The sequence below is a fragment of the Loxodonta africana genome, chromosome 7, assembly GCF_030014295.1.
Source record: "Loxodonta africana isolate mLoxAfr1 chromosome 7, mLoxAfr1.hap2, whole genome shotgun sequence".
NCBI lineage: Eukaryota > Metazoa > Chordata > Mammalia > Proboscidea > Elephantidae > Loxodonta > Loxodonta africana.
Window position 1 is genome coordinate 104682303 of NC_087348.1, and position 26294 is coordinate 104708596.

The window sequence follows — 26294 nt, forward strand, 5'->3', positions numbered from 1 at the left end:
GCCTGACCTGTGCATGACAATTTGTAATGATTTTACTACCCCTCCCCAATCCCAGACTTTTCGAGAAGGTTGTATGTGTGACATCATAGAGGTAGGTTAGACTATTTGCCTTAAGTGGTCAGAACAGTACGTCCTGAGCTTTCCACATCTGGGTGTTTGTTGGGACCCCAGGGAATCTCATTCCCTTGGTGATCTCTCAGTCATTCATTCTATTGTCCAGATATTTCTATACCCTGATCACATGTTTATTCAAGTGTATATTCTGAGGGGAGTCTCGCTGACTTGGCAGGTGCCACCTTCTTCTCTCATTGCCTCACTTGCATTCATTCTTAAGTATTTACTGTTGCTAGCCTCCTGTTAAAGGACTGATTTTCAGTTAAAGTACGTGTTTTCTCAACCAAAAACTTTCATTTCTCTTCACCCTTTTATCTCTCTTCTTGCTGCCCTGTCCTACCATCTCAGGTTAAAAAAAATTAACAAAGTAGAATGAAACCTCAATTTTTGAGATATAAAAGCTAGGAAGAAAGTCTCAGACTATTTGCTTTCTATCTGCCCCATCTCTTCTTTAAAAAATAAAGCATATGTGGGGGAGGCATTTATAAATATTTAAACATTTTTTTTTACCCTACCAAAACTTTTGGTTTTCAAAAATATGCCTTATTTTGTACCGAAAGTATAAAGTAGGAATGTGTTGATCCTTGAATAGGGGAATATATGCACTCAAACTGATATTGGGTAAATTTTGTTAATGATTGTTTTTTTTATGGAAACAATTACTGGAATTCTTTGGAACCTTTCCCCCAACCTTCCTACACTGTCACATCCTTCACTTCCCTCAGAAGATCACTCTGTGCGGGTCCAATCATCATCAACCAATATTTAAAACAATAGCCCTTCACCAGGACTCCTAACCTGCCTGAAGTCCACACTGTTGCACTCTTGAAGTTATTTTTCTGTCTCTTATAACAAGTTCCTATAATAGTGCTGTACTAATATTTTTTCAAAGTATAGGCTGCCTTTTTAAAGAAAAAGGACTTTAGATAATTTTCATATGTCCAGTGAACAGATTTAACTTCACTGAAGTTTTTTACTGAATGAATTGGACATAATTTACTGTGTCAGTAGCAGTACTGACACTATGTAACAGGCATTATGTTAATTTTTGGTGATTTGGATTAAGACCTCAGCAGTTCATGCCTGCCTTCAGGGAGCTTATAGTCTAATGGAGAAGGGGGATGTGACAAGAAAATCTCATTGTAACAAGGTAAATACCTAACAGCACTGTGCATTGGATATTACAGAAGAGCAAGGAAGAGCCCTTGTAGTGAGTTTAGCCTGGCATGAAGGGAGGAAGGCTTTCAGAGGAAATGAGGCCTAAGCTGAACTTTTAAGGATAAACAGGAAATAGCCAGGTGAAGAGTGACAGGGGTCATGACAACAGATATCAAGGCCTTGTGGTTCGGTCTATCAGGACTAAGATGGAGGCATGGTTAGCTGAGTTAGATGGATAAAACCTAATATATTTTTTCACTCACCCATTTTAAGAATCAAATTTTATTATAATTCTTTGTTAAAGCAGCTGATTTCAAACAATTTTTTTTAAAGCAAATCTTTATAATTTGGTATCTTCCTCACTGATCTTAACTATTAACCTTTCCTTAGTCCAACCCTATTATTAGCCCAGACTCAACTAGAATGTCTTCTCCTAAATCAATCTGAATTACTATCATCAAGTTTATTTCAAAGACTGGGAATTCCAGAACACTTAATTGTACTCATGTGGAACGTGTATACAGACCAAGAGGCAGTCAGTCATTCAAACCGTTCAAACAGAATAAGGGGATACTGCATGATTTAAAGTCAGGAAAGGTGTGCATTAGGGTTGTATCCTTTCACCATACTTATTCAATTTGTATGTTTAGCAAATAATCCTAGAAGCTGGACTACATGAAGAGGAATGGGGCATCAGGATTGGAGGAAGACTCATTAACAACCTTGTATGCTGAAAGCAAAGAGGGCTTGAAGCACTGATAAAGATCAAAGAAAGACTACAGCCTTCGGTATGGATTACACCTCAACATAAAAAAACAAAAATCCTCACAACTGGACCAGTAAGCAACCTCATGATAAATGGAGAAAAGACTGACGTTTTTAAGGAATTCATTTTACTTGAATCCATAATCAACACCTATGGAAGCAGCAGTCGAGAAATTAAACGATGTATTACATTGGGCAAATCTGCTGCAAAAGACCTCCTTAAAATGTTGAAAAGCAAAAATGTCACTTCGAGAATTAAGGTGTGCCTGACCCAAGCCATGATATTTTTAATCGCCTCATATGCAGTGAAACCTAGATAATAAGGAAGACCAAAGAAGAATCAATACCTTTGAATTATGATGTTGGCAAAGAATACTGACTATACCATGGCCTGTCAGAAGAAGGAACAAACCTGTCTTGGAAGAAGTACAGCCAGAGGGCTCCTTGGAAGCAAGGATGCTGAGACTTCTTTGGATATGCTATCAGGAGGGACAAGTCCCTGGAGAAGGACATCATGTTTGGTAAAGTAGAGGGTCAGCAAAAAAAGAGGAAGACCCTCAACAAGTTGGACTGATACAATGGCTGCAACAATGGGCTCAAACACAGCAACAATTGTGAGGATAGCATAGGACCAGGCAGTGTTTCGTTCCATTGTACATAGGGTCGCTATGAGTCGGAACTCAGTGACACCTAACAACAACAACATCAAGTTTGGCAATTCCCAGAATTATGGCACTGCCAGACCAGCCTAATGTATCAAAGGACTCCCTATTATTTCAGTGGTTTTTAATGTTTTGGACAGTCATAGATGCTTTTGAAAATCTGATGAAAAATATGGAGCCTTTTTCTAGAAAAAAATGCATATTCATGTATAACATTTTGCATACAATTAAAGCATTCCTAGACCTCCAAGATCATAGGTTAAGAACAGAAGATTAACAGACTGTGAAATCAATTTTGTTCAGTCTTAGTATAGTTTTGTAATCAAACTAAACAAAACAAAATATCAGAATGCAGTTCAAATGACTAAGGTAAACATGTTTGTAAAACTTTTGTTTCAGTTATATGTATGGGTATGGGTTCCGTGATGCATTAGAAAATGTATTCCTTTTACAGAACTGTGATGATAATACTATGTGTCAGCTTGGCTAGCCTACAGTGTGCAGTTGTTTGATAACACACTAGTTGCTGTTATAAAGTAGTTGTTGTGTGCCGTTGAGTCAATTCTGACTCAGAGCAACCCTATACGACAAAGCAGAACTGCCCCATAGGGCTTCCAAGGAGTGGCTGGTGATTTCCAACTGCCAATCTTTTGGTTAGCAGCTGGATGCTTAACCACTGTGCCACCAGGGCTCCATAAAACCACAATACAACAGTCAAAATCGGAAAATTAACATTGACTCATTACTACCATATAATCCACAGGTTCCATTCAAATTTTTCCAATTGTTCCAATATGTCCTTTTAGCAAAAGGATCCAATCCAGGAACGTTTAATTGTTGTATCTCTTTAATCTCTTTCAACCTGTAACAGTTCCTTAGTCTTGTCTTTACTTTCATGACTGAAACCTTTGAAGATTACAAATCAATTTGGATTTGTCTGGTATTTCCTCGTGATCAAATTCTAGTAATGTATTTTTTGGCAGGAACATCACATCTGTGATGCTGTGTTCTTTACATTCCATCTTATCAGGTGGTACCAATTCAGTTTGTCCCATTATTGGTCAACTTTGATCATTTGAGTAATGTGATATCTGGCAGGTTTCTCCACTGTAAAATGACTTTGTTTTTTCCTTTGTAATTAATAAGATTTTTGAGAGGGGTACTTTGAAAGTTAGTAAGTATCCCATTCCTCATCAACTTTCACCCACTAATTTTAGCATCATTTGATGTTTTTTGCTAAATGAATAGTAATAACAATGGCAGCCAAATAGAGATTTCTCTCATTCCACCATTCCTATGTTTATTAGTTGGCCTTCTACTTTAAGACAAAGTGTTTTTCTTCCCACTTATTCATTTATATATATCAGTATGCTTTCTATTCATGAGTTATAATACACTCCTGTCATTATTTTGATACACAAATTGTTTCAGGTTTGGCCTGTGGAAGCTCTTCAAGCTGGCTTCTATGTCCTTACTTTTGTTTTTCTTTTAAATACATTTTTTATCTTAGCGTAGTGTCAAATGTACACAAAAATAGCAAATGAAGTAGAGTTTCTGTATACTCCTAACCCAGTCTCCTCTACTGTAAACATCTTACATTACGATGATACATTTGTCACAACAGAGGACTTTGCACAACATTGGTACTTTACTATTAACCAAACTCCACATTTTATTCAGATTGCTCTAGATTTCCCTAATGTCCTTTTTCTGCTCCAAGATCTCATCCAGGATATTAGGTGCCGTCGAGTCAGTTCTGACTCATAGCAACCCTATGTACAGCAGAACAAAACACTGCCTGGTCTTGCACCATCCTCACAATCGTTGCTACATTTGAGCCCATTGTTGCAGCCACTGGGTCAGTCCATCTTGTTGAGGGTCTTCCTCTTTTTCACCGACCCTCTACTTTACCAAGCAAGATGTCCTTCTCCAGGGACTGGTCCCGCCTGATAACACGTCCAAATATGTAAGATGAAGTCTTGTCATCCTCGCTTCAGAAGAGCATTTTGGCTATACTTCTTCCAAAAAGATTTGTTTGTTATTTTGGCAACACCATAATTCAAAGGCATCAATTCTTCTTTGGTCTTCCTTATTCATTGTCCCACTTTCACATGCATATGAGGTGACTGAAAATACCATGGCTTTGGTCAGGCGCACTTTAGTCCTCAAAGTGACATTTTTGCTTTTTAATACCTTAAAGAGGTCTTTTGCAGCAGATTTGTCCTAAGGCAGTATGTAGTTTGATTTCTTGATTGCTGCTTCCGTGGGTGTTTATTGTAGATCCAAATAAAATGAAATTCTTGACAACTTCAGTCTTTTCTCCATTTATCATGATGTTGCTTACTGGTCCAGTTGTGAGGATGTTTTTTGTTGAGGTATAATCCATACTGAAGGCTACAGTCTTTGATCTTCAACAGTAAGTGCTTCAAGTCCTCTTTGCTTTCAGCAAGCAAGGTTGTGTCATCTGCATTATTGCAGGTTGTTAATGAGTCTTCCTCTAATCCTGATGCCCTGTTCTTCATATACTCCATCTTGGATTATTTGCTCAGCATACAGATTGAATAAGTATGGTGAAAAGATACAACCCTGAAACACTTTTCTGATTTTAAACCATGCAGTATCCTCTTGTTCTTTTCGAATGACTGCCTTTTGATCTATGTACAGGGTCCTCATGAGCACAATTAAGTGTTCTGGAATTCCACTTCTTTGCAGTGTTATCCGTAATTTGTTATGATCCACACAGTTGAATGCCTTTGCATAGTCAATAAAACATAGGTAAACATCTTTCTGGTATTCTCCGCTTTCAGCCAAGATCCATCTGACATCTGCAGTGATATCCCTCATTCCATGTCCTCTTCTGAATCTGGCTTGAATTTTCAGCATTTTACTGTATACTGCTGCAGCTGTTTTTGAATGCTGTTCAGCAAAATTTTACTTGAGTGTGATATTAGTGATACTGTTTGATAATTTCTGAATTCTGTTGGTCATCCAGGATACCACATTACATTTAGTTGTCATGTCTCCTTAGCTGCCTCTGTCCTGTGTTCTGTGCCCTTTTGACATATTCCAATCATTCTTTGAACGCTTCCTTACTTTTTGACATAACAAGATTTCCAGGCTGTTCTTGTACTTTCCCTGCCCCAGCCATGGAATCATCCATTTCTTCTAGGAGCCTTGGTTCCTTTTAATAGAGAATGGTATTAAGCAACTATGATCTGGGCACACTGTGTGCTCAATACTATTGGGGTGTCATTGCTTCGGGCCCTCCCTCTGCTCTCTGTAGATAGAGCTAGGGATCTCTCTCAGACACACATATTTACATCTGTATTTCTATAACTGTATCTCTTATTTATCTAGTGTTGCTAAACAGAAATACCACAAGTGGATGGCTTTGTAAAACAGAAGTTTATTCTCTCACAGTCTAGGAGACTAGAAGTCCAAATTCAGGGTGCCAGCTCCTGGGGAAGGCTTTCTCTCTCTGTTGGCTCTGGGGGAAGGTCCTTGTCATCAATCTTCCTCTGGTCTAGGAGCTTCTCAGTGCAGGGACCCCGAGTCCAAAGGTCATGTTCCACCCCTGGTTCTTATTTCTTGGTGGTATGAGGTCCCCCTGTCTCTCAGCTCATGTCTCTCTTTTATATCTCAAAAGAGATTGAAACTAATCTTGTAGATTGAGTCCTGCCTTATTAACATAAACTGCCTCTAATCCTGGCTCATTAACACCATAAAGTACAATTTACAACACACAGGAAAATCACATCAGATGACAAAATGATAGACAATCACACAATATTGGGAATCATGACCTAGTCAAGTTGACACACATTTTTGGGTGACACAATTCAATCCATAACACTATATATATTAAGTTCATGCTGATACCACCAATTCTAATCCTAAATTCTACAGTTTATTCTAATGTTTTCCCTTCCCATATTCATAACTCCTATCCAGGGCAGATTAACCAGTAAGCACAGTATGCATGGGCTTACAGTAAGGTACGCACAGCCTTAATTATGCTTACTAATCTGAAGTAAAAGGGGTTTTTTTGGAATCTGAAGTAAACAATTTCACATTTAATGTGTACTACAGATTAGTAAGTAAATACAAGCCTGTGTATACCTTGCACATTGGGTAATACGTCCTGCTCCTATCTCTGACAGTAAGAAACCTGACTTCCATTATCTTTAATGTATTACTGGATAAACCTTTACATAATCTCTGATCACCACTGCTGTCCCCTCATGCCCTCTCCACTCTGCTTGGGTTCTGACAGCCTGCATCAGGCTGCTACTACCACTCCTTATTGTGCCCTTCCAAGCCTCTTCAGGCTCCAATATCCTGTTACTCTGTCTTCCCTTCCCCATCTCCTGCACAGACAACCACCTTGCTTGGCCCTGTCTAGTGGAATGAATTATTAAAGAAGAAAGGAAGGAAGGAACAAGGAAGAAAGAAAAGTGATGAAGGAAGAGTAAGGAAGGCAGGAAGAGGAGAAGAAGGAAGGAATAGGAATTTATTGTTAAGGACCATGCACAGGAAACAAAGCCTAAACATTTTAGAGATTTCTAAAAGCTATTAGAGAGGAAACCTGAGGACAAGAAATAGTATCTCCAAAGGGTGAGAGAAAATAAATGTCAATGTAGAATTGTATAACCAGCAAAATTATTAAGAATGAAGGCAAAATAAAGTAAGAAAAAAGGCTTATTGAAAACAAAAATAAAAATCCAGTTTACCAATTGTTATGGATTGAATTGTGTTTCCCCAAAATATATGTTGTAAATCCGAACCGCTGCCTGTGGTTATAATCCCATTTGTCAGTGGGTTGTGTTTAATGAGGCAGCATTAGGCTATATCTTGAGTCAATTTCTTTTGAGATATAAAACCAACAAAACCAAACCTGTTACTGTCTATTCTGACTAATATGGACTCTATAGGACAGTGAAGAACTCCCCATATGGTTTCCAAGGAGCGGCTGGTAGATTCAAACTGCTGAGCTCTTAACCACTGTGCCACCAAGGCTCCCTTTTGAGATATAAAAAAGATTAAACAAGCAAGCTAAGGAGCACAGATGGAGGAAGAGAGATGCCAAGCCCCATGAAGATCGACCAGAAGCAGAAGCTCAAGGAGAGAAGGACCTTCCTCCAAGCCAACAGAGAAGGAGAGCGTTCCTCTAGGGCCAGCACCTGAATTCAGACTTCTAGCCTCCTAAACTATAAGAAAATTAATTTGTTTGTTAAAGCCACCCACTTGTGATATTTCTGTTATAGTAAAAAAAAAATTAGATAATTAAGACACAAATAATACGGGAAAGCATTCAACAGTGGGAACATGCATAGTTTGAAACATACATAAAACATTTATCAAAGTTGATCATATACTAGAGCTAAAGGACACGCTAAGAGATGTTTCTGCTTCCGGATAATGGAAACTCTCAGAAGGAAGTGTGGAGACAACAGAAGGAATAGCAAGCAAAGAAACTGATAATATGTTGGGTAAATTTAAACACAATTTGTGAGGCTAAAAAAGAATTCAGAGTTAAATATTTAATAGTCACATAAATAGTTAATAGTTAAAGCATGCCAAGTTCCTTGTTTTCTTCAAGAGGTGGGTAAAGATTTTGAATAACGCTTGGTTTCTAAGTTATTTAAGAACCAAAAGAATAGAAATAGGGTGTATAATCATATATCATCGAAAACTAAGGCTCCAGGGCCAGAATTCCTGAATTCATATTTCAGTCCTGCCATCTACTAGTTGTGTGACCTTGGGTAAATTATTTAACCTTTCTGTGCCTCACGTTTTCAGGACAAAAGGAATTAAAAAGACAAAATAAACCAGTTGCTGTCGATTCCAACTCATGGTGACCCTGTTTCAGAGCAGAACTGCACTCCACAGGGGTTTCAAGGCTGTGACCTTCCAGAAGCAGATAGCCAGGTCTTTCTCTGGGTGGGTTCAAACAGATAACCTTTCAGATAGTAGCTGAGCTCTTAATTTGCATCACTCAGGGACTCCAAAGCAACGCTGCTTAGTTTCTAATTCACAGAGTTGTATTAAATGAGTTTATTTAAATCAATTTAGATTTAGATCAGTGCCTAACCCATAGTTAAGTGCTAAGGCGTGTTAACCACAATTACAACTTCCTGAACAGGAGAGAGAAAATATGCGTGTCTGTTTGGTGGGGGGGGGGGGGGGGGGGAGGCATTAATCCAAAAGAAAACATAGAAAAGAAATATAGAAATACGGGTCAAACAGCACAAAATAAAAGGACAACATTATATCTAAATAAAACGATAATTAAAATAGATTAAGTTCTTCAGTTAAAACAAACTGGATTTAAAAAAAAAAAAACTTATGCTACGTTGCTCCCAAAGAGCATAACTAAAACCTGAGGACACAGAAGCAAATGGAAAAAGCTATACCAGTCAGAATCAATGGATGGGAATCTTCTTCAGCTTCCTTCCCTATCCTGCCAACCCCATAATCTCTTTCAGCCCCTCCCAGGCTTCGTGCACCCCAGGTCCCTCCTCCGTCCCCTTCGTTTCTGGTGGCAAGTGTGGAAACTCTGCGGATTCATTACTTCTCCAAGAGTTTGTTCACACAGGCGGCTGCGGAGCGCGGTGACGTATGTGGTGGGCGGGACTTCCACCCTCGCTCGTTGGGTATTGGCCCTCCTCCGGCCGCGACTGATGGCGGGGCGGGGTGGCAGACGTCATGCTGGATATAAAGGGGAGCGCTTGTGACGCAGGGCGCTTCGGCGTGTGCGTACTGGCTTTCCCGGAGGCGTTTTCTTCGGAGCCCTCCCCCGCACTGTAGAGCTTGGTTTCCCGCCCCGCGACGACCCTACCGCCCCCACCTCTGCAGGACTGCCACCAGCGCCGCCTGTGTCCACGCCGCGGGACTGGCTGTATGATTAAACCACCATCTTTAATGAGTAAACATACTCCTTTCTGTGGTGTTCTTGGTGACACATTTATGGGGCTCCTGATTTTTTTTTTGAAGGGCCGCGAAGGTTACTGTCAGGCACAGCACGACCTTTGTGAAGACATTTGAGCTGTGGAAATTCACTACTACACCAAGAAGCCCCCCTAAGAGCAGTTAACCTAGACACGGAAGTAGCGGATTGACATCATCAGAACATTTTACAAGAGTTCTGACGTGGACTTTCTATTGACTCATTACTGAATTGAATTGCTGCTTCTTAGTTCCATTTTCTATTATTCTCAACTTCATATTGAAAGTACAGAGAATTTCAAGTGGAGTAGGGTAGAGTTCAGTTTTTTCCCTCATTTCTGTATTTAAATTTTAAATTCTTTCATAAACCCACTGAGTGTTTTTAAACTAAATTAACATGGCGTCAGTGAACCGCCTTCCCCCTGTAGAAGTCAAGTACTGGAACAAGAGATTTCTTACTACACACAATCCAACCGATGTAAGCTTAAATTTTTAGAGGAACTTTAGAAGTATGGAGTTACCACGATAGTAAGTGAAGCAATTTATGACACTGCTTTTACAAAGAAGCCATCCAGGTTCTGGACTGGCCTTTTGATGATGGTTCATCACCATCCAGCTAGATTGTTGATGACTGGTTAAATCTCGTATACATTAAGTTTCATGAAGAAGCTTGTTGTATGGCTGTTCACTGTGTTGCAGGTCATGGGAGAAATCCAGTGCTTGTTGCCTTAGCATTAATTGAAGGTGCAATGAAAAATGAAGATGCAGTACAATTTATAAGAAAAAGTGGCATGGAGCTTTTAACAGCAAGCAACTTTTGTATTTGGAGAAATATCATTCTAAAATGCGGCTGTGCTTCAAAGACTCCAGTGGTCATAGAAACAACTGTTGCATTGGATAACACTTGTCTGTCTGATGTTCTTGCCTTAGAAGTGGGACTTGAGACAGAACCTCATTTATCATACATATTAGCCAACAGGTAGACTTAGTGAATAAGTCTTATGAAGCTTTCATAGGAATATTGAAAAGCCACAGGCCTGACAGAATTGCAGCCTCTGTGTTTGGGTTACTACCAGCTTGGACACATAGCAAAAGTTTCTTGCTGTTCAGCATTTTAATGTACTTTAGCCATCAACTGGCCTTTCTGAAATCATGCAGTATTGAGTTATAAGTATTCCTCCAATCTATTCCCATGTGTGAAACTTACCAATATCCAAGAAATTTAGAGAGATTAGATGCTAAAATATTCAGCATAATACTTGTATATCTTTACTATCTTACGGAGTTAAAATCCCACACTCTATAAACAGCACTATAGATCTTATGTGGTTTACTCCTTCAGTCATTTCAAACATTGCAAGTAGGGTCTGTAGTGGTTATTTGCCTGCTCGTTTGTATTTACTACTTTCACATTTATACCAGTATACATCAGGTTTGTGCAACAGTTGACACATTTTTACTGAGTATTATGGTGATTGTTTAATACTTTTTATAAATCTCATTTCATGCTGTTAGGAAAACTGTCATTTTGAAAAATCACAAAGCTCTGGTTGAAAGTTCATGTAAAATCTTCACTGTACATAAGCACATGTGTTTAATGTCTCCAGACAAAAAACCCTGACAGTTAATGTTTGCACTTCAGGGTACAACTCAGTAGAGAAGGCCTGAAAACAGAATGGGAGGAGGCTATTAATTAATTGTAGTAAAATGTTTTCTTTGCCTTGTACAGGACATATAGACTATGTCCTTTATTTGGTATACTTTTTTTTTTTCAAGGTTGGCCTAGGCAGAGGTGCAATAGATTGGAAAATTAAGAAGTTACAAACAGGTGGGCAGTTTCCTCCATATTTTGCAACTTGGGTTCCTCAGAAAACAGACTCTTGAGTCAGAGGTTTGCATGCAGAAGTTTATTGGAGAGTGCTTACAGGGAACAACACCTGTGAGGGAGAAAAAGAAGTGGAGTAGGGCAGAAGAAGCTGAATGGTGATACAGTTGAAATAGTGACCTCAGCCAATCTAACAGGGAGTTCTGAGGCTCCGATAGCCATTTAAAGATGTCTCCAATTGAGGTAAAGGGGCTGAGCCTTAGGACTCATACAATTTATTTCATTGTTGAGAATATACACAGCAGAACATATATCAATTCAACAATTTCTATATGTACAATTCAGTGACACTGATTACATTCTTTGTGTTGTGTAACCTTTCTCACCCTCCTTTTCTAAGTATTTCCTCCCCCATCAACATAAACTCACTGACCCCTAAGTTTCTTGTGTAATCTTTTGATTTGCTGTTGTCAATTTGATCCCATATAGATAGATCTTAAAAGAGTACACTGCTCAAGGCAGACATTCTTTACTAGTTGAGCTAAACTATAGTTTTTTTTTTTTATAGTTTGGTTTTAAGAAGACTCCAGGGAATATTTTTAGTTAAAGATTATCTCAGGGCAACAGTTTTAGGGGTTCATCCTCCATGGGTTCAGAAAGTCTGGATTCCGTGAGAATTTGAAATTCTATCCTTTCTTTTCCCCCTTTTGATCAGGATAGAATCTTTGATCAGAATGTTCAGTAACAGTAGCTGGGCACCATCCAGTTCTGGACTCATGGCAAAGGTGGCAGTTATTCATGGGGGCAATTAGCCACACATTCCATTTCCTCTTCCTATTCCTGACTCTTTCTCTTTCCGTTGCTCCAGGCGAATGGAGACCAATTGTTGTACCTTGAATGGTTGCTTGCAAGCTTTTAGGACCCCAGGTACTATACAACAAATTAGGAGGTAGAACAGAAGCACTTAACATGATATTAGGCGAATTAACTGGTATGTCCTATGAAACCATGACCCTAAGCCTCCAAACCAAGGAGCCAAATCCCATGAAGAGTTTGTTTGTCCATAAGCAGCCTCAGCAGCTACATTTTATATTATTTTTTGTTGTTATAAATATATCTATCACACAACTTTTGCCAATTCAACTTTTTGCAGGTATACAACTTATTCGCAGTAGTTACGTTAATCAGCTGTGCAAACCTATCCTTAATTAGTGTAATTTTTCCATCACTGTAAACCAAAACTCAGTACTCTATAAGCAATAACCCTTCCTTCCTCCCTCCCTCCTGCCCCTGGTAACCACTAAGAAATTTTAGTCTCTATACATTTGCCCATTCTCATCTTTTTATATAAGTGAAGTCATGTAATATTTGTTGTGATTGACTTATTTCAGTCAGCATAATGTCTTCAAGCTCCATCTATGTTATAGCCTGTATCAAGACTTCATTTCTCTTACTGGCTGAGTAGTATTTCATTGTATGTATGTACTACATCTTGTTTATCCATTCATCTGTTGATGGGCATTTAGGTTGTTTCCACCTTTTGACTACTATAAATAGTGCTGCAGTGAATATTGGTGTACAAGTGTCTGTTTGAGTCTCTGCTTTCAAGTCTTTTACCTAGGAGTGGAATTCCTGGGTCATATGGTATTTTTAGTTTTTTGAGAAGCCACCATACTGTTTTCCACAATGACTGTATTGTTTTGCATTCCTGCCAGCAATGAATAAGGGTTCCAATGTTCTCACATCCTCACCAACATTTGTTACTTTCTACTCTCTCTCTCTTTTTTTTTTTTAATATAGCCATCCGAGTGGGAATGACATAGTATCTCATTGTGGTTTTGATTTACATTTCTCTGATGGCTAATGATGTTGAGCATCTTTTCATGTGTTTGGTAGTCATTTTAATGGCCTCTTTGGTGAAATATTTATTTAAGTTCTTTGCCCATTTTGTGATTGAGTTGTCTTTTTGTTGTTAATTTGCCAATGTTTTATATATATTTTGTTTATTAGATTCTTATTGGATATATGGTTTCTGAAAATATTCTTCCAGTTGGTAGCTTGTTTTTCAATTTTTTTGTAAAGTCTTTTGATGAACGAAAGTTTTTAATTTCTTTGAGGTCCCATTTATTTATTTTGTCTTTTGCTGTTTAAGCTTTTGTTATAATTGATTTTTTTAAAAGCTAGGTGCAACAGCATTGCCCCTTCATTTTCTTCTAAGAATTTTATAGTTTTAGTTTTCACATTTAGGCCTTTAATCCATTTTGAATTTGATTTGTGTATGGTATGAGGCATGTATCCTATTATATTTTTCTGCATGTGAAAATCCATTTTTCCCAGCACCATTTGTTGAAAAGACTCTTCTTTTTCCATTGAATGGACTTAGCACCCTTTTCAAAAATCAGTTGGCCATAGATGTGTGGGTTTATTTCTGGGCTGTCAGTTCTATACTGTTTGTCTTTTTGATTATAGTCATTCTGGTGAACGTGAAGTAGCATCATTGTAGTTTTAACTTTCATATGATTAATGATATCGTTTGTCAGGTTGTCATACTGTGGTGGCTTGTGTGTTGCTATGATGTTGGAAGCTATGCCACTGGTATTTCAAATACCAGCAGGGTCACCCATGGTGGACAGGTTTCAGCGGAGCTTCCAGACTGTGACAGGCTAGGAAGAAGTATGTGGCAGTCTACTTCTGAAAAAATTGGTCCATGAAAACCTTATGAATAGCAGTATAGTGCTGGAAGAAAAGGCCCTCAGGTTGGAAGGCACTCAAAATATGATTGGGAAAGAGCTGCCTCCTCAATGTAGAGTTAGCTTCAATGATGTGGATGGAGTCAAACTTTTGGGACCATCATTTGCTGAGATGGCATGACTCAAAATGATAAGAAACAGCTGCAAACATCCATTAATAATTGGAATGTGGAATGTACGAAGTATGAATCTAGGAAAATTGGAGGTCGTCAAAAATGAAATGGAATGCATTCGATATCCTATACATTAGCTGAAATGGACTGGTATTGGCCAGTTTGAATTGGACGATCATATGGTCTGCTATGCTAGGAATGACAAATTGAAGAGGAATGGCATTGCTTTCATCATCAAAGAGAACATTTCAAGATCTATTCTGAAGTACAACACTGTCAGTGATAGGATAGTATCCATACATTGACGAGGGAGACCAATTAATACGACTAATATTCAAATTTACAACCAACCACTAAGGCCAAAGATGAAGAAATTGAAGATTTTTACCAACTTCTGCAGTCTGAAATTGATCAAACAAGCAATCAAGATGCATTGATAATTAATGGTGATTAGAATGTGAAATTTGGAAACAAAGAAGGATCTGTAGTTGGAAAATATGGCATTGGTGATAGAAACGATGCTGGAGATTCCATGATAGACTTCTGCAAGACCAACGACTTATTCATTGCAAATACCTTTTTCAACGATAAATGGCAACTATACATGTGGACCTCACCAGATAGAATACACAAGAATCAAAATGACTACGTGTGTGGAAAGAGACGATGGAGAAGCTCAATATCATCATTCAGAACAAGGCCTGGGGCCGACTGTGAAACAGACGATCAATTGCTCCTGTGCAAATTCAAGTTGAAGCTGAAGAAAATTAAAACAAATCAATGAGACCAAAGTACCACCTTGAGTATATGTCACCTGAATTTAAAGGCCATCTCAAGAACAGATTTGATGCATAATACTAATGACAGAAGACCAGACGAGTTGTGGGATGATATCAGGGACATCATAAGTAAAGAAAGCAAAAGGTTATTAAAAAGACAGGAAAGAAAGAAAAAAAAAAAAAAAAAGACCAAAATGGATGTCAGAAGAGACTCTGAAATTTGCTCTTGAATGTAGAGTAGCTACAGCGAATGGAAGAAATGATGAAATAAAAGAGCTGAACAGAAGATTTCAAATGGTGGGCAGAAAAGATGAAGTATTATAATGACATGTGCAAAGACCTAGAGCTAAAAAACCAAAAGGGAAGAACATACTCATCATTTCTGAAGCTAAAAGAACTTATGAAAAAATTCAAGCCTCAAGTTGCAATATTGCAGGATTCTATGGGGAATGACATAGGAAGCATTAAAAGGTGGAAGGAGTACACAGAGTCACTGTACCAAAAAAGAATTGGTAGACCTTCAACCATTTCAGGAGGTTGCATATGATTAAGAACCAATCATATGGAAGGAAGGAGTCCAAGCTGCATCGAAGGCACTGGCAAAAAACAAGGCTGCTAGTAATCAACTGAATACCAATTGGGATGTTTCAACAAACAGATGCAACACTGGACGTGCTCACTCATCTATGCCAAGAAATTTGGAAGACAGCCATCTGGCCAACTTACTGGAAGAGATCCATATTTGTGCCTATTCCAAAGAAAGATGATCCAACAGAATGTGGAAATTATTGATCAATATCATTAATGTCACGCACAAGTAAAATTTTGGGGAAGATTATTCAAAAGCCATTGCAGCAGTACATCAACAAGGAACTGCCAGAAATTCAGGCTGGATTCAGAAGAGGACATGCAACAAGGGATATCACTGCTCATGCCAGATGGATCTTGGCTGAAAGCAGAGAATACCAGAAAGATGTTTACCTGTGTTTTACTGACTATGCAAAGGCATTTGACTGTGTGAATCATTACAAATTATGGATAATGTTGCCAAGAATGGGAATTCCAGAGCACTTAATTGTGCTCATGCAGACCCTGTACATAGACCAAGAGGCAGTCGTTTGAACAGAATCTGTGGTTCAAAATAATAAAAGGTGTGGGTCAAGATTGTATCCTTTCACCATACTTATTCAATCTGTATGCTGAGCAAATAATCTAAGAAGCTGGACTTTATGAAGAACATGACAGGATTAGACGAAGACCTGCAACATACAGAATACACAATCTTGCTTGCTAAAAACCAAGAGAACTTGAAGCACTTACTGCACCTTGACATAAAGAAAACAAAAATCCTCTCATCTGGACCAATAAGCAACATCATGATTAACAGAGAAAATAGTGAAGTTGTCACGGTTTTCATTTTACTTGGACCCACAATCCAAATAAAATGACTGCACCCATGGAAGCAGCAGTCAAGAAATCAAATAATGTCTTGCATTGGGTAAATCTACTGCAAAAGACCTTTTTAAAGTGTCAAAAAGCAAAGATGTCACTTTGAGGACTAAGGTGTGCTTGACCCAAGTAATGGTATTTTCAGTAGCCTCATACACATGTGAAAGTTGGACAATGAATAAAGAAGACTGAAGAAGAATTGGTGCCTTTGAATTATGGTGTTGGTGAAAAACACTGAATGTACCATGGACTGCCAGAAGAATGAGCATATCTGTCTCTGAGGTACAGCCAGAATGCTCATTAGAAGAGAGGTTGGCAAGACTTTGTCTCATGTACTTTGGACATGTTATCAGGAGGGACCAGTCCCTGGAGAAGGACATCATGCTTGGTAAAGTAAAGGGTCAGTGAAAAAGAGGAAGACTCTCAACAAGATGGATTGACACAGTGGCTGCAACAATGGACTCAAGTGTAACAACAACTGTGAGAATGGTGCAGGACTGGGAAGTGTTTTGTTCTGTTGTACATAGGGTTGCTATGAGTCAGAACCGACTTGATGGCACCTCTGAACAACAGTGACGTTGAGCATCTTTTCATGTGTTTGTTATTCATTCAAATACTTTTTTTTTGGTAAAATGTTGATTCAGATCTTTTGTCCGTATTTCATTTGTGTTGTTAGTGTTCTTACTGAGTTGTAAGGTTCATTGTATGTACTGAATCTAAGGCCTTTATGGATATGTAATTGCAGATATTTCCTCTCAGTCTGTTGCTTGTCTTTTTATTTTATTAATGGCATATTTTAAAGTGCAAAGTTTAAAATTTTGATTAAGTATGATTTGTCAATTTTTTCCTTTATGAATCATGGTTTTCAAATTGTATCTAAGAACTCATTGCTCAGCCTAAGTCACAAAGACTTTCTACTCTGTTTTCTTCTAGGAGTTTTATAGTTTTAGCTCTTGAATTTATATCCATGATCCATTTTAAGTTAATTTTTATGTATGGTGCGAGGTAAGTGTCTTGAGTTCTTTTATTTTGTATGTGAATGTCCAGTTGTGCCAGTACCATTTGTTGAAAAGACTATCCCTCTTCACCTCCCACCCCTACCCCAATTGTCTTGGTAGTTTTGTTGAAAATCAGTTGACCATAAATATAAGAATTCACATTGTAAGGACTGTCAATTGTGTTCCATTGATCTTTAGGACTTCGGTGTCTCAACCATTGCTAGCTTTATAGTTAGTTTTGATATTGGGTACTGTACTTTGTCCTTTTTCAAAAGATTGTTACTATTCTAGGACCTTTGAATTTCCATATAAATTTTAGGATAAGCCTGTCAATTTCTAAAAAAAAAAAAGTCTCCAGGATTTTGATAGACACAGTGTTAAATTTATAGATCAATTTGGGGAGAACTGCCATCTTGACAATATTGAGTCTTCAAATCTGTGAACATAGCATCTCTCTCCATTTATTCAGATCTTCAATTTCTATCACCAATGTTTTATAGTTTTCAGTGTACAAGACTCACACTTCTTTCATTAAACTTATTTCTAGTATTTTATTCTTTTTGATACTTTTTTTAACTTAAAAGAATAATTTGTTGTTGTCTTGGGAATATACACAACAAAAAAGATACCAATTCAAATTTCTGCATGTACAATTCAGTGACATTGATTATATTCTTCAAATTGTGCAGCCATTATCACTCTTCTCAGTTGTTCCTCCCCCCTTAACATAAACTCACTGGCCTCTAAGTTCCATCTAATATTTTTTTTAGTTTGTAAAATTGCATTTAAATTTTTTAATTTTGTTTTTGTTGTTGAGAATATACACAACAAAACACACCAATTCAACAGTTTCTACACGTACAATTCAGTGACATTGATTACATTCTTTGAATTGTGCAACATTCTCACCCTGCTTTTCTGAGTTGTTCCTCCCCCATTAACATAAACTCACTGCCTTCTAAGTTTCCTATCTAATCTTTCATGTTGCTGCTGTCAATTTGATCCCATATAGATCTTAAAAGAGCACAGTGTTCAAGGTAGACATTCTTTACTAATTAAGCTGAACTATTGTGTGGTTTAAAGAAGACTTCAGGAAATATTTTCAAGGTTTAAAGATTATCCCAGTGCAATAGTTTTGGGGAGCTAATCCAGCCTCCATGGCTCCAGAAAGTCTGCAGTCCATTAAAATGTGAAATTCTGTTATGCATTTTCCTCCTTTTGATCAAGATTTTTCTATAGAATCTTTGGTCACAGTATTCAGTAATGGTAGCCGGGCAACATCTGGTTTTGGTTTTATGACAAAGGAGTCTTTTTGATACTATTGAGAATGGAATTGCTTTCCTAATTTTATTTTTAGATTGTTGGCTACTAGAAATACAATTGATTTTGTATCCTGTGAACTTATGAAACTCATTTATTCATTTCAGTTTTTTTTTTTTTGAATGGGTTCTTTGCCATTTTCTACATACAGTCATGCTATCTGTGAATAAAGGCAGTTTTACTCTTCCTAGCCAATATGGATGCCTTTAATTTTTTTTTCTTGCCTTACTGCACTGACTAGAACATCCAGTACAATGTTGCCTAGAAGTGGTGAAAGTGACATCCTTGCCTTGTTCCCAATCTTAGGGAGAAAGCATCCATTCCTTTACTATTAAGTATGATGTTGGCTGTTGTTGTTTCTTCATAGATGCCCTTTATCATATTGAGGATGTTTTACTATTCCTAGTTTGATGAGAGGTTTATCAAATATGGTGTCTTTACCTGGATTTGGTATCAGGGTCATGCTGGCTTCATAGAGTGAACAGCTGTCAAGATCAGGGCTTTTTTCTTTGTTGGAAGGTTTTTTTTTTTTAATTGCCTCTTCAATCTCTTCTCCTGTTATGGGTCTGTTCAGATTTTCTATCTCCATTTGTGTTAGTTTAGGTAGGTAGTATGTTTCTAGAAATTTGTCTGTTTCCTCTAGGTTCTTGAATTGTTAAGTTTTTCATAGTATTCTGTTATGATCTTTTTATTTCAGTTGGGTCTATTGTAGTGTCCCCATCTCATTTCTTGTTTGGGTTATTTGCTTCCTCTCATGTCTTTCTTTTGCCAGTTGGACCAATGGTTTGTCTATTTTGTTGATCTTTTCAAAGAACTAACTTTTGGTGTTGTTGATTCTTTTTATTGTTTTTCTGTTTCATTTATTTCTTTTCTAATCTTTATTATTTCCTTTCTTCTGGTGCCTGTAGGCCTCTTTTGCTGCTATTTGTTCGAGTTGTAGGGCTAACAGTTTGATTTTGGCCCATTCTTCTTTTTGGGTGTGTGCATTTATTGCTGTAAATTGCCCCCTGAGCATGGCTTTTGGCGTGTCTCAAAAGTTTTGGTATGACGTGTTTTCATTCTCATTCGATTCTAGGAATTTTTTTATTTCTTCTGTTACCCAGTTGTTTTTAAGCAAGGTGTTATCCAGTTTCCATGTATTTGATTTTTTTTTTTTTTTTCCTTGCTCTTCCTGTTATGGCATTGTGATCAGAGAAAATGCTTTGTATTATTTCGATGTATTAGATTTTATTGAGCTTTGCTTTGTGACTTAAAATGTGATCCATTCTGGAAAATGTTCCATGTGTGTTGGAAAAGAATGTATATTTTTCTGCTGTTGGTTTTGTGTTCTATATTGGAAGTCAAGTTGGTTGATTTTGGCCTTTAGGTCTTTTGTATCTTTGTTGAGTTTCTTTCTAGATGTTCTGTCCTTTACTGAGAGTGATGTGTTGAAATCTCCTACTATTATTGTGGAACTATTTCTCTTTTCAGTGCTTTTAGAGTTTTTTGTTTGTTTGTTTTGTTTTTTAATGTGTTTTGGAGCCCTGTCATAGAGTGAGTAAATATTTATCAGGATTATGTCTTCTTGGTGGATTGTCCCTTTAATCATTATATAATGTCCTTCCTTGTCTTTTATGGTTGACTGTGGCTTAAAGTCTATTTTTCTCTGAGATTAGTTTTGCCACTTCTGTTCTTTTTTGGCTACTGTTTGCTTGATATATTTTTTCTGTCCTTTAATATTTTATATATTTACTTCTGTGTCTAAGGTGTGCCTCTTGTAGACAGCATATTGATAGGTCGTGTTGTTTTATCCATTCTGCCATTCTCTGTCTCTTTATGGGTACATTTCAGCCATTACATTCAGTGTGATTATTGATAGATATGAGTTTATTGGTGTCATATTGTTGTGACTTTTTTTTTTTTTTTTTGTGATGCTGACATTTTCTTTGTTCCTCTTACTTTCCTATGCTGGGTTCCTTTTGTTTGTATATTTTCTTTTATTATCATAGATTTTGTGTTTACTGAGTCTTTATGTTTTTCTTCTTTTTATTTTGATAAATAGTTTGAGCCAGTGTTTTATTACTTGATATTGCCTTGACTTCCTCTCCATTTGAAAGTTCTATACCTATGCTGTTTATTCCCCTTTTGTTTTGACATTGTGTTCATTTAAAGATTGACATCTCTGTTTCCCTGTTTTAAGTCTTTTAGCTTTGTTTTATTATTGAAAGTTCTTTGACAAGCTTGGTATCTGGCTGATGCTGTCCTATGTTCTAGACTCAGGGTGTTGTTTGATGTTGTTGATTCTCCAGAGGACTCCGTTTAATATTTCTTGTAAGTTTGGTTTGGTTTTTATGAAGTCCCTTAATTTCTGTTTACCTAGAAATGTCCTAATTTTGCCATCGTATTTGAGAGAGTTTTGCTGCACTATTTTTTATATTTTTATTTGAGAGAGTTTTGCAGCATATGTTATTCTTGGTTGGCAGTTTTTTTCTTTCAAGGTGTTATATGTCATCCCATTGCCTTCTTGCCTGCATAGTTTCTGCTGAATAATCAGAGTTTAGTCTTATTGTTTTCTCTTTGTATGTGATTCTGCATCTTTCCTCAAGGTGCTCCCAGAATTCTTTGTCTTTGGTTTTGGCAAACATGGTTACGAATATGTCTTAGTGACTTTTTTTGGGGGGTTTATCCTATGTGGGGTTTGTTGAGTTTCTTGGATCGTCAGCTTTTTGTCTTTCATGATGTTTAGACAGTCTTCTGCCAGCACATGTTCAACAGTCTTCTGTGTGTTTTCCGTTTTCTTCTCCTGTTCCGGATCTCTGATCATGTGCAGATTTTTGCTGTTGTGTCCTACATCATTCTTAGGTTTTCTTCATTCTTTTCTCTGATTTTTCTCAAACAAAGTGATATCCATGGATTTGTCTTCAATCTTGCTGATTCTGTCTTCTATTGTTTCAAATTTGCTCCTAAAATCCCCTATTGAGTTGTCCATTTCTGTTGTTTATCTTTGGATTTCTGGTACTGGTTTTGTATAATTTTCAATTGTTTATTTATTTTGAAATTTTGTTCTTGTATTATTTTCCTGAATTCTTCTATTGCTTTGTGTTTTCCTTGATTTTGGCCATGTTTCCATTGGTTTTGTCTGTGTTTTTCATGATTTCATCTGTGTTTTCCTGGACCTCTTTTCTATCTCTTGCATATCCCTAAATATTAGTCTTTTGAATTCTGTATCAGGTAATTCTACTGCCTTTTCTTCTACTGGAAGCTTATATGATTTTTTGTTTTGGTCACTTGCTAGAGCCATCTTGCCCTGCTTTTTTTTTTATATGTGTTGATATTGCCTGCTGTCTCTGAGACATTAAGTTATAATTTTCTTTCTTTATTGATTGTATGTTCATTTTTTTGTTCTCCTGTTTTGTTTTGATATGTCAGGGTGGTAGGCCAAGTGTGCTTTACTGCTTGGTCATCTGTGGGCACGATAGTTCTCATCACCTTGTCTAGGTGGGCAGGGCTGCAGCAGGAAGGATGAGTCCACTTCACTGTTCACTGGTTTAGCAAGGTGGCTGAGGGTGGACTAGTAGGCACTGTCTGCCTCCTAATGTTTGTCCAGCTGTGTGGCAGTATTCACAGCCCCTTGCCAGATGGGCGGAGGTGTCAGATGGGGATGGTATGGGTTCACTTCCCACTGTTCAGCAGCTGATAGAGTGGTGGGAGGGGAGGGGCAGTTTGGACCCAGTGCGGTGGCAGGCCTGAGCACTGGGGACACTCTAGCCATGGTGGTGTAGCAGGGACCAGCAGGAAGGAGTGGGCAGCATATGGGGCTAGGTGGGAGGGAGAAAGAGAAGAGAAAGAAAAAAATGGTGGCACAGCAGTAGCTGGCAGGTGAGAGTGAAGTGGACTCGGGCTGGCAGGAATGGGAGATCAGTGGTGTGATGGTTAAGGTTGCGTCTCCACTTGGCTGCGCCATAATTCTTAGTGGTTTGGCAGTTATGATGTAGTTTGGCAGTCAAATAATGATGTAATACTTCCATAATGAGAGCTGATATAATGTGATCACCTCCATGATGGGATCTGCTATGAGCAGCCAAACCACTGAAAGGAGATTCCTTCAGGGTGTGGCCTGCATCCAGTATAGGTGGGTTTCTGGCAAGGCTTGCTGGCTTTTCCTCACTCTGGATTGTGCAGCTGGCTCCTGTTCATCTGACTTCTTGTTCTTGGAACTTGAGCTAGTAGCTTGCCTGCCAGTCTTGGGATTTGTCAGCCTTCATGGTCTGGATCTTGGGTTCGCCAGCCCTGCAGCTACATGAGTCAGGAGAAGCCTCCAGCCTGATCCACCTATTTGGGACTTTCCAGCCTCTACAATCATATGAGCCATTTCCTTGATCTCTCTCTCTCTATATACACTTCACTGGTTTTCTTGTCTAGGGAACCTAGCCTAAGGCATGTTACCAGGAGTGGTTGTAGAGAAACAGAATTGTAAGGATGAGTCTCCTAAATTGGTTCTTAAGTCTGGTTAGTCTTAAAAATGAGACTTTGCTTCCAGTAGTAAAGAGGGCACTGCTAAACCATGGCATGAGGTGGCAATAGAAATATGCAAAATATCACTACCAATAGATCAGGTGTTGGTGAAAGGCAAGGCTCTGGGTGATTGTATGTTTGATACTGTTCTACAATTTTGTCATAATGGGAGGTATAAGGAAGCTGGTTGGTTGGTCCTACTTTCACTAGACAAACTGGTGAAAGAAAGAGGTGAGCTCAGGGCTTCAGAGTCAAAGTTCAAATGCCACATAAAAGACCTCAAAGTTTCCATTTGTGCCTTGAAAGAAAGCCTTGTTTCTTAGAGTAACAGAGCTGATATTGCTGAAAACCAAATCCAGGGTCTTATCATGAAAGTAGCTGAATTACAATACCAACTGAATTCCCAACTTATAGTGGTGTCTGAAGTTAAAGTGAGGACACTGATTGGGAAGAAATGGGATCTGAAACTTGGGATGGGGACATATGGGCAGATAATCAGGAAACTGGGGACCCTGAGCCCCTAAGATCCATTGAATCACTCCTGCCAACAGTAACCAGCCCTCTTACTGCCATCTGAAGAGATTACTCCATCTTTATCTACTAAGCCACCCTCCCCAGTAAAACCATTAGCCCCTCCACCTCAGTCTGGTGAGATTAATCCAGCTATATCTAAAGAGCCTTTGTCTGAGTTATTGACTGGTACATCGCCTGAGGCAGATGCCTTACAAGACAATGCTGAATGTTTTCAAAACACATCCCAACCTCCCATTTTGGCTTCTAGACCTATAACCAGACTTAAATCCCAGCTAGCTACAAAAGGTGAGGTATAAAGTATGACTCAGGAGGAGGTACACTACACTCCAAAAAAATTTCTTGACTTTTCTAATATGTACAAATAGAAACCTGGGGAATTTGTGTGTGGGAATGGCTATTAAGGGTGTGGGAAAATGGTGCAAAGAACATAAAGATGGGTCAGTCTGAGTTTATAGATATGGGTCCACTAAGCACAGATTCTTCATTCATTGTTTAAGGTTGAGAGGTTAGGAAAGGACCTAATAGTTTATTTGGTTGTGTCACTGAAGCATGGATTATGTGGTGGCCTACCCCCTAAATCAAGTTGAAGTACCAGACCTGCCCTGGTATACTATAGAAGAAGGTATTGAAAGGCTTAGGGAAACTGGCATGTTAGAGTGGATTTATCAGGTTAGACCCACAGACCCACATGTTGAATGACCAGAGGACACACCTTTTACCACAACTGTGAGGAACAAATCTGTGAAGGGAGCCCCAGCATCCTTGAAGATGGCTGTGATTGCTATAAGTCAGATTTGACCGGTTGGAACCACCCTAACTGAATTCAGACACCTAAATACAATGGGATTGATTGGATCCTGTGGTGGCAGGACCAAGCGATGGCACTCAATCGACAAAGACAAGGTCGGAGTGGTTATGTAATGGACAGCAAAGTCAACAGTAATCAGAATAGTCTGACTTGTATGGACTTATGGTGTTGGCTACTTAGTATCTTTCATGGATTGAATTGTGTCCTCCACAAATATGTGTCAACTTGGCTAGGTCATGATTCCCAATATTGTGTGACTTTTCACCCTTTTGTGATTTGGTGCAATTTTCCTGTGTGTTGTAAATCCTACCTCTATGATGTTAATGAGGCAGGATGAGTGGCAGTTATGCTAATGAGGCAGAACTTGAGCTACAGGATTAGGTTGTATCTTAAATAAATCTCTTTTGAGATATAAAAGAGAGAAGTGAGTAGAGAGACAGGAGACCTCATACCGCCAAGAAATCAGTGCCAGGAGCAGAGTGCATCATTTGGACCTGGGGTTCCTGCTCTGAGAAACTCTTAGACCAGGGGAAGATTGATGACAAGGACCTTCCCCCAGAACCAACAGAGACAGAAAGCCTTCCCCTGTAGCTGGCACCTTGAATTTGGACTTCTATCCCCCAGACTGTGAGAAAATAAATTTTTCTTTGTTAAAGCTACCCACTTGTGGTCTTTTTGTTAGAGCAGCACGAGATAACTAAGACAGTGTTCCTAGGAGTGAAATAGATAGGAAATCTACTTGATCTGTACAAGTAAAATTAATTCTTGGTCAAGTGAAGAGCAGTCTTACTGAAATTGCCAGAGTCATGACCCCTCAATCAATTCCCAGACTTGAGTGAGTTTAAAGACCCACAACCCCTTGAATGAAGGGGAGACCGGGTCCCCTTAAGGATGGACCTCATTACATTGCCAAAAATTTATACTGTTAATCTTTCTTTTAGCTTTCCCCAAAGGGATCTGTGGCCTTTTACAAGAGTGACTGTTCTTGGGGAAAAGAAAATAATCAGACTTTTTGGGAATTACTGGATACTGCCTCTGAACTGACACTAATTCCAAGAGAACCCAAAATGTCACAGTGGCCCACCAGTAAGAGTGGGGCATATGGAGGTCAGATTATTAATGGAGTCTTAGCTCATGTCCATCTCACAGTAAGTCCAGTGGGTCTCCCAACACATTCTGTGGTGATTTCCCCAGTTCCAGAATGCATAATTGGAATAGATATACTCACTAGCTGGCAGAACCCCTACATGGGATCCGGATAAGTGGAGTAAGGGCTATTATGGTAGGGAAAGCCAAATGGGAGACATTAGAACTGCTCCTACCTAGGCAACTATTAAGCCAAAAACAACACCACATTCCTGGAGGGATTGCAGAGATTACTGTCACTATCAAGGACTTGAAGGATGCAGGGTTGTGATTCCCACCACATCCTCATTCACCTTAACCTATTTTGCCTGTGTGAAAAACAGATGGATCTTGGAGAATGACAATGGATTATTGAAAATTTAGCCAGGTGGTGACTCCAATTGCAGCTGCTGTTCCAGATGTAGTTTCATTGCTTGCACAAATTAATACATCTC

The 26294-nt window shown here is 38.5% G+C and overlaps 1 pseudogene; it reads left to right on the plus strand.

Annotated features, from left to right (window-relative positions):
* The first annotated feature begins 9431 nt into the window (after positions 1–9431).
* On the plus strand, positions 9432–15306 carry LOC111752971 (protein tyrosine phosphatase type IVA 1-like; annotated as a pseudogene).
* The last annotated feature ends 10988 nt before the right edge of the window (positions 15307–26294 follow it).